The sequence below is a fragment of the Macaca thibetana genome, chromosome 7 (assembly GCF_024542745.1).
Source record: "Macaca thibetana thibetana isolate TM-01 chromosome 7, ASM2454274v1, whole genome shotgun sequence".
Taxonomy (NCBI): domain Eukaryota; kingdom Metazoa; phylum Chordata; class Mammalia; order Primates; family Cercopithecidae; genus Macaca; species Macaca thibetana.
Window position 1 is genome coordinate 109,588,275 of NC_065584.1, and position 9,607 is coordinate 109,597,881.

Here is a 9,607-nt window from a genome sequence, read left to right on the forward strand (position 1 = left end):
GGTGGTTGTGCCTCTGGGGGTAGGAGAGAATCCTGGCGACAGTTGGCCAAGTCAAATTATTGGACGTTTTGTCCAGATTGGTGAGTGGGGACATAGTCCAACTAATCATTTATGAGGGTCTGTGCCTGGCCTTATCCCAGATAAACAAGGGGGCATTTGAGAGCCTTAGTGAAGTCACAGGGCAAGGGTGGATCTTTGCAGTGAGCCAGTTCCTGGGAACAAAAGGATGAGGGAGAGGCCAGTACTTCTTAACCATGAGGTTTCTGGGAGCGCAGAGAAAATTCAAACTTGCCATTGCCTACCTTAAAGGGATGTTTAGAGGATTAAAACTGGATACATGCAAAATGTTCATATTTCTAGGATCCATTAAATTGATATAAGTGCTAGCTCTCATTATTATTACTCTAATACTAAGAACCAAAGGCATGCGTAGGTGAGCAGTTCCGACGGGAGCAGTGCAGCGGGTGGAAGGAGGGGACCCTCCCTGGGGGCTGTGGCTCAGACACATGGGTGATCAAATGCACAGCCCTGGGACATGGGGGGATGTCATGAGAACTCATTAATGGTCATCTGAAAAAAGGTGCTTTGTGAATAGACTCCACTAGACGAGCACTGCTCACTAGAATATTAGCAAATCCACTGCAACTCGCTCGCTGCTGGGGTCCTGTCTCTGCTCTGCCCGCCCCGCAAACACAGCCCCCACTGCTCCCTGGCGGCGAGCCTGGGCACGAGGTGTGGGGAGGGGAAGCCACAGCAGGTAGCAGTTGGGTCAGGGCACCTACAAGTCATTTTTGTTCTTAAAGCACACTTAAAGCATTTATTGTGTTCATTTAAATATATTTTAACAGCTTGGGCAACATAGCGAGAGTTCATCTCTAAAAAAAATAAAATAAATCAATTGGTTATGGTGGTGCACGCCTATAGTCCCAGCTGCTCGGGAGGCTGAGGCAGGAGGATCACTTGATTCTGGGAGATTGAGGCTTCAGCGAACTATGATCAGGCCGCTGCACTCCAGCTTGGGTAACAGAGCAAGATGCTCTCACCCCCGCCCCCACCTCTCTCTCTCTCTTCATATATACATATGTTCAAATTGGGGGAGAAAGTGCTGGAAATCCACACCGCTTTCTTCTAATGGCATTGCATTTTGAGAGGGAATAGACCGGACACCTAGAATTTAACAACATTCTCAAAGAACAAGCCATGGAAAGGCTGTGTGAGGAGGAGAAAGTACTTCTGTTTGGGTTATATTGGTCTATTAGAGGTCTGAGCCCTGAACTTATAAAAATCTGACTTTTGAGGCTGAGGCGGGTGGATCACGAGGTCAGCAGATCGAGACCATCCTGGCTAACACGGTGAAACCCCATCTTTACTAAAAATACAAAAAAATAGCCGGGCATGGTGGCGGGCACCTGTAGTCCCAGCTACTCAGGAGGCTGAGGCGGGAGAATGGCGTGAACCCGGGAGGTGGAGCTTGCAGTGAGCCGAGATCACGCCACTGCACTCCAGCCTGGGTGAGAGAGCGAGACTCTGTCTCAGGAAAAAAAAAAAAAAAAAAAAAAAAAAAAAAAAAAAAAAAAAAAAAAAATCTGACTTTTGAACTGAAAAAAAGGAGGTTTTATCCATTCACTTCCACAAAAGTATTGCATAGGGTAATCTATGCAATTCCTGCAGGATAAAGATTAGCCTGTAGGCCCAATTATCATAAATTCCTATTACTCCAACCGAAATGTGTTGAGTGCCTGTTTTGCAGCCAAAACGTCTTCCCTTTTCTCCCTGGTGCTGTGTTTAGCGCAGAACAACCGCACTTGGCAGCTTCACTCCGACAGAGGCCAGTGGCTGCTTAGAGGGCTGGGGCGTTCGGAGGCGCGTGCACCGAGCTTCTGCTATTCACACCCCTTGGTTTCTCTGAAAGAGAGTGTTCACTTGGAGGAATGAGTGTGCTTTTTGCTTACTGACAGCCTTTCTTCTCTTCTGAATCACAATTTGAACCAAAGGTCATTGGAAGACATGCTTTTGGGAGGGATATTCGTTTTGAAAAACAGACATAGCTCAAACCCCGAAGGCTCTCTGGATCTTTTGGTCTTTGATGAGCGGGTGGCCTCCAGGCAGGGGGTGTGCCGGCTGCTGTGTTTGTGCCGTTTGTATTTGATCTGCTGCTGGGGAGCTTCTCCCTCTGACTGTGTGTGCGTGGGTAGCTCGATTGCTGTTTGGTGTGCCGGGGCTCATGGTCTCTTGCCCTCTCGTCTACTTTTTATAAGCAATTAGAGAATCAGAGAGGATAGACTCCTTCTCCCCTGAAAAGCTGGTTGTGTTCCCAGGTGCACCCTCACCCCCACCCTCCCACCTACCCCTTCCTGACTCTTCCCTTTGCTTCTCCCCAGCACACATGCATCCTCTCAGGAGGCCCTTCTCACCCAGGACAAACATAATCTAAATAAGAAAACCCACATCCTTGACGGGCTCTGGTGCTATAGAATTCATACTTTTATCTTTGCCATCTGTCTTGCTTCTCAGGGTCTCAGTTTCATCATCCGTAAAATAGGAATAATAATTCACAATAACCACGTCACAGGGATGTTATGCCGATTTAATAAGATAGAGTCTGGAAAGGGCTCAGAAAGGAGAAGCCCACACTAAGTGCTGACTGATCACATCATCAGCTAAAGCAGTGCCTCCCAGGCAGGCTTTCGGTTTCAAAGTGGACACTGCAGAGACATGGCCGCTTGATCTCCACCTCTGCTGGCGAGGCTGCAGGCCTCAGGTCAGAGTCCACGTTGAGCAGGGGGACAGGCTCCCTGCGGTTCCTCCTGCCACCCTCTTAGAATACCGCACACCTGGCCTCGAGGGGGACGTGGGGTCACAGAGAGAGGGACATTGAAAAAGAGATTGTGAATATAAATTGCAGGTCAGGTGTTCCCCTGTATTTAGTGTCCATCCAAGTAATTGGGAGATTTTTTTTTTTAATAGAAAGGCACAAACTCCTGGCCACAACCCCTGCTGCAGACAGAGGGAATCTGTGGCCCCAGTAGGATCCAGACGCTGGTGCTGTGCGGTGCTGTCAGCCCTGCAGAGAAAAGACTTGCTTGAGGAAACTGTGCCCTGTCTATGGCTCAGCCTTCCAGGGTATCTGATTCTGGTTCTAAGGGAACTGTTTCACAACTCGCTAAGGTGCAGACAACTGACAGCAATGCAGAGAGATGATTCCGTTGCAGCCAGGTGAGCTCAGTGCTGTGGAGGCCCAGCTGGCTCTCTCCTCATGGTGGAGGGGCCGGGCGTGGTTCCAGCTGCACATTCACCTGCATATTCCAGACCTACACAGGTGTGGGTTCTCCGATTCTCCTTCCTTGTAACTGGTTGTAACATCTTACTAGTTCTCTCATCGATAATGAATTAAATACATTTCTTAACATGTTTTATTTGATGAATGTATATGAAATATGATGTTGCCTTTTTATGAAAGTTAATTTCTAACCATGCCCTGGCGACCCAGCTCAGGGTGTCAGCGCTTGGCCTTCGTGGACGCACTAGGACAGTTCCGTTTGAAGCTGTTGTTTTATGGATCGGTAAGGAATTCAGGAGAGAGTCCTGCTGTTGGTCAGGTGTGCTGCTCCCCAGTCTCTGGGGCACCAATGTTCTGCAGCTCAGCAGCTGGGATATCCTTCTATTCAAGGTGCACATCTAAGTGCCCAGAGAGGAGGGAGGAGAGGATGAGGACCGCAGGAGACAGCCAGCATCGAACTGCTGAAATACACCCAGCTTCACAGCGGGAGAGTCCGTGCGACTGGACTGGCCCCTGACCTGAATTCGGTTCCAAAACACATGGCTTCTGTAAGATTGAGGAAAAGCCACCAACAGTTTTGGTTGCTGCAACTTGTCATTGCCTCCCTTAAAGGGGTGTTCAGAAGATTAAACATTTTAATGAGTCTTGTCTTGGTGGGCTGCTGGGAAGCTTGGCAAGTGGCTTCCTAGGACTCCCCAGCCAGGCCAGGGTGGGTTGTGATGAAGCTTAGAGGCCAGGATTCCTGCTCCCTGACTGAGACCCCCAAAAGTCTCCACGGTGAGAAGGATCCTGGGTTCACAGTGGAAATTAGTGGAAGAGGGTTTGTGAGGAGAGTGTGGGCTTTGGAGCTGGGCCTTTGGCCGAGCCTTCAGCCTGAGTGTCTGCGGGCTCCTCTTTCGCGTGGGTGCTGTCCCTCTCTCGTGGGCATGTGATGATCAGTACCACTCCCAGAGCACACGGGTGTGAAGTGTGTGCAGCCAGCATGACTGTGGACAGGACCTCGCTGACGAGGAAGCTGGTGGGGACTCCCCGACTCTGACCTTAACCTTAGGTAGGCTGTTCTTCACAGGGGAGGAGACCGGCATGGGTAACCACCACCCAACAGCAGAGGGCAGGAGGATCAAACTGCTTCCAGCAACGTGTGTCCAAAGAGGCTGCAGGAGAGGACACTGACGGTCCGGGCGATTCGTTTGCCTGATTGTGAGATGTCGCTTGCTGATTTAAGATCTCATTCAAAGGTCACATTTGGAATGGCTCTTGTCAATGCACAGAACATTGGGGAATCGTGAAAAAGAACTGTGCTGAGGAAAATGTCAGGCTAAGAGAAAGTGGAGGAAGACAACAAAAGGAATCCAGGGAGATGCTCATTGCACCTTAAGGGTTCCCTCTGTGTGCTGGAGCGGACACAGGCTGGTGCAGACTCTGGTTCCCAGATGGATCACAGAGCCCGTGAAGCAGAAGCAGAGGGGCACGTTGGCAGGTGCGAGGTGGGGCGGTGCTGAGCTGCTCAGGGCCCTCACAGTCAACCCCTCCCCGTCTAGGTAGGAGGTGGGATGCCCCAGGGCAGAGGGAGGTAGGAGTCATCCCAGGAGTTTCCGGGGAGCCCATGAGCAGCTCTCCACAGCCCAGGCACAACGACCCTATAGGTGCCTTCATGCACTTCTTCAAGCCATAAGATAAACACACATGGCTTCTCAGAGTGCTGGGCAGGTCTCAGGCCTTGCAGGGCTGGAGGGAGCTGGAGTGGTGGGATCTGGAGTCCACAGTGGCTAGAAGTAGCAGCTCGGGAAACCGGAAACCCTGGGAAGGGCAGCTGGCCACATAGAGCAGCAGGTATCCTTGGCATTTGTCTTACATTCTGGGAGAACAAAGGGCTGCGTCTTAATCCGGTGGGGAACTCAAGCGACAGGTTAACCCTGTCCAGCCTCTCTGTCCTAGGGAGCAGTTCAGCATGAGCGACCCGGGAATCCGGGAAGAGCTGGAATTCCATCCTCAGTCTCTGCTGGTCCTAGACTGAGGCCGTCACCAGGTCACCAGGCCTCCGTGTCCAGGGTTGGGGCATCCCTGAGGAAGGTGGCCCTGAGCCAGCAGGTGTGCCGCAGTGCCTTCCAGCATTGAGAAGACGGACGGGCCTCGCGTGCACATCTCCACCTGGAACTTGGCAAGGGAGCACTACGGGGGTTTGCGGTTGGCATGCACATTGCTGCTACTTCACTTAGCGTTAGGTGAGCGTATGGTACCCCAACCCTTAGTGCTGGCAGCGCCATCAACAAATGCGATTCCAATGTGCTCCCTTTGTGCATGAGGCTGGGTGCAGGCACAGGACTCCACCAGCTGCTGGGGTACTGCTCTGAGCGTGTGCCGCCAGATCGCCTACTCAGAACCATGCAGGCCTTGTTCTAAAAATGATGGTCCCGGAATGTTGAAGAGTAATGATCTCAGGCACAGGGCTTTCCCTGTGTAAATATGAGTAGCTTTGCTAAGTGTCTGGAGACCTGTGATTGCATCTTTACAGGGCTCTATCGTGTATGGGGAGCAGGGGTATATATAACTGGTAATTTTATAATTTAGCAAGCTCAGAGGAAAATAACAATTATTGCTATTTAGTGAGTGCTAGGTGTCCGGGACAGTTGTAGCACATTGCACTTTTTTAAAATTTATTTTTATTTTTAGTCGAGATGTAATAATTGTACGTGTCTCTGGGGTACCGGGTGACGTTCATCTGCATGTATACAATATGTAGTGATCAGTGTGTAGTAATTAGCACATCCGTCCCCTCAAATATTTTATCAGTGCTTTGTGTTGTGAACATTCAAACATCCTCCCTTCTAGCTTTCAGAAGTATATAGTAAATTGTAATTAGCCACGTTCACCCTCCAGTGGCACAGAGCAGCAGGACTCATGCCTTCCGCCTGTCTGTGATTCGCGTTCATGACGCCGCCCCTCCCAGCCTCCCCGCCGTATTTACGGTTTCTTATCCTCACACGGAAGCAGAACAGTGGGTACTATTTCCCTGGCTTACACTGCCCTGCTTCACACGTATCCATGAGAAGTCCAGGCCTCCAGCAGCCATGGAATAGGACGGCTCCCATTCACACAGTGCTGGGAATGAGGCATGAGGCACAGGCCAGGTTAGCCTCGAGGACCGGAACACGCAGCTCACACGTGGCCAAATCCGGAGCGAGCTCAGGTGTTCACGTCACCTCTCAAGGTGTCTGTGACTTGTCAAGTTATTGACAAAAGACCTGGGGCCCAAGGCAACAAAAATACCCATTCTTGATGTAAACTCTACAGGGATCCCACCAGCCACGCAAACCCCTGACATTCGCAAATGCCATTTAATAACAAACTCTCTGTTTGCCCTTCGTAAAAGATTCGGAAATGGAAAACGACCTTGCTTCTCTACGAGTGACGTCATAAGCGTGCATGGTCTTTATTTGCTGAATGGTAATAAAATACATCTTCATCCTAAGGGCTGGCCGCCTCACAGTCTTTCCGTGAATCCTGATGATTCAGCTTGGAGCCAAAACCCATTTGAGGACAGTCACACTTTGTCTTTGTTTTCCAGAGGGATAAAGCTTATTTGTGGAAACAGACCTTGATCCATTTATCCAGACTGCAGGCTACACAATTCCTTTTCAGGTTGGAACGTTGTCTGTAAAGTGTTCTTAGAATTCTTCTCTGTCTGTGTGTCGTGCCCTTGCACATGTGCCTAGGACGTGTGGAGAGAGACTGGCCGATGCAGGGCTGCAGAAGCTGCCACTGACAGTCATCAGGGCTGGCCTCTGATGGACTTGGTTTCTCTGCCAAGGGAAAGGGCATCAAGATGGCTTCTCAGTTCAAAAATAAAAAGCTTACACCTATACTTTAGGCCACGGGTTAGCAACATTTGCTTAAGTGGCTGGACAGGAAATATTTTAGGCCTTGTGGGCCAGCTTGTTCCTGCTGCCGGTGCCTGTGCGCTGTTGTCCCCTGTAAGCACCCGCGGATGGTGCAGACGCACGTGAGTGTGGCTATATGCTGGCACACTGCAGGTACGGAAATAGGCGTCAGCCCGTGAACCTGGTCTTAGTGACCCCTGTTCAGACCTAAAGATTTCAGAAGCAGGTCAAGCATGATGGCTCGCGCCTGTAATTCCAGCACTTTGAGAGGCCGAAGTGGGAGGATAACTTGAGCTCAGGAATTTGAGACCAGCCTGACCAACCTAGCGAGACTTTGTCTCTACAAAAAATTTTAAAATGTAGCTGGGCATCGTGGCACATGCCTGTAAGTCCCACCTACTTGGGAGGCTGAGGTAAGAGGACTGCCCGAACCTGGGAGGCTGGAGCTGTAGTGAGGTGTGATGGCACCACTGCACGCCAGCCTGGGTGACAGAATGAGACCCCGTCTCTAAAGAAAAAAAAGACTTCAGAAAAGTGTACCTCTCCAAGTGGGGGAGGGGTAGCTCAGTAGCACCCTCCTAGCAGAGACAGTGGAGGAGGATTCAAAGCCTGGAGAGTTCGGACTGCTGGGGGGATGGGCTCCTCCGCTGCCCCCCGGAGAGAGTCGCGGGTGAATTAGTTATGCTTTGGGTCTGGAAGCAGCCTGGGCCTTCAGAGCCAACGACCTGCAGAGAGTCCCTCAGGGGAAGTGGACACGGTGATTAACGACAGCCGCACATCTCCAAGAGAAGACGTTGCAGCAAACAGGTGGGAGTCTCTTCCCCGCGGAGGCGGAGGCCTGGAAACACCCAGAAGGAAGGAAAGGCAGACAATCCGGAATGTAAGCGAAGCCTGAAAACACACCAGTGTCCATGTAGCCCTGGAGGCGGTTTGATTGTTCCTCGTCACTGTTTTTATTTACCATTTGATGGATGAGAAGATTGAGATAGAAACGACCTTTAATTATAGGAATGCAACTCATCATTTTTTTTTTTTTTTTTTTTTTTTTCCGCAAAGGGGTATAGCTCTGTAAGTCTCGTGAATCACAGTGCCACCCACTGATTGGAAAAGGGTGACCATGGGAGAGGGGAGGCTAATTTTACGTGGTATCTCCAGGCTTCCTCAGAGACATGCCACCTTTCCGTGTGTCGGGTAAGCCTGTGAGAAGGGTGGCGCGTTCTGCACCGGGTGGGAAGCTGTGTCTTTCCCAGGCATGTGCTGAGAAGGCCTCTGGGATGGGCAGATGGGCTGTCCGTGCGGTACAGGATCACCAGTGCATATGTGTGCATGTGCATGTGTGTGCACATGTATGTGCATGTGTGTGCACGCCTGTGTGCATATGTGTGCATGCATGTGCATGTGTGCATGTGTGTGTGTATGTGTGCATCTGCATGCATGTGCATATATGTGCATGTGCATGTGTGTGCATGCACGTGTATGTGTATGTGAACGTGTGCATGTGTGCTTTTGTGTGCATGTGCGTATGTGCATGTGTGTGCATGTGCATGTGTGTGCATGTGTGTGCATGTGCGTGTGTGTGCATGTGTGTGTGTGTGAGCACGTGACCATGTGCTCTATTCAATTTAGTATTTGCTCTATTCTTATTCTCTGACTTCCAGGAGAGACTTGTACTTCCTCCACACGCACCCCTACTCTCAGTCTCAAGAAAGGGGAGCGATACTGGTCTGTCATGAAGGTTACCTGGATGAGAAACTGAATATACAAAGTGACAAGGCCGGACTATGTATGACAGTCCAGCTCTACAACCTCTGCAGCAACCAGGCCAGAAAGCCAGCCACAGCCTCTGCAGTCACTAGCGGAGAACAGTCAGGGCTTGATTCACAACTGCCAGCTTCCCTGACTTTGGTACCCCACCCCCGACTCAGGACCAACTGGAGAAAGCCTGCCAGTTGCACAGATGTTCGCTTCTAGCCAGCTGCCTGCAGCTTCCCCACACCAACAGCCCCCACTTGGGGTGCACCTGAAGCCTTCTCTTTTTTCACAATTTGCCTTCCCACTCCTCTGCCTGCCTTTGAGTCTCTGCCAAACGCAGGTGCTGATGGCTGCTTCCCTTGGTCTCGAAAGCGCTGAATAAATAGCCTCCGCTTGTTCCATTTGGGTGGACCTTGTTTATTTCCACAAAAGGAACCACACGTCAGGGCTCTGGCCAGCAGCAGAAGGCGCAGGAGCCCGGGAAGCATGGGGCTGTCACTGTCCATCTCTTGCTGCTCTTTCTCTCATGCTTTTGGTTTGGGAAGTCATGCACCAGGAATTTGGCTACCAAAAATTTGTAGAAAACTCTCTAATAAATAAATTGTCCCAATCACTGGTGATACAACTATTGATAATTTAATGCACCGTGGAGCACATTTTCTATCTGTATCTTTATTTTGTATCTATGTATCAA

At 50.5% G+C, this 9,607-nt stretch overlaps 1 long non-coding RNA gene across 2 annotated transcripts in view; it reads left to right on the forward strand.

Moving 5' to 3' along the window:
* Positions 1 to 9,312, forward strand: part of LOC126958106 (uncharacterized) — a 28,393-nt gene extending 19,081 nt beyond the window's left edge. The window contains exons 1-2 of one of the 2 annotated variants that reach the window (XR_007727101.1): positions 1,428 to 8,352; positions 8,820 to 9,312. This is a non-coding gene — a long non-coding RNA (uncharacterized LOC126958106). Of the gene's footprint in view, positions 1 to 1,427; positions 8,353 to 8,819 lie in introns of those variants that run through there. The other variant, XR_007727102.1, reaches the window with a different exon arrangement.
* The last annotated feature ends 295 nt before the right edge of the window (positions 9,313 to 9,607 follow it).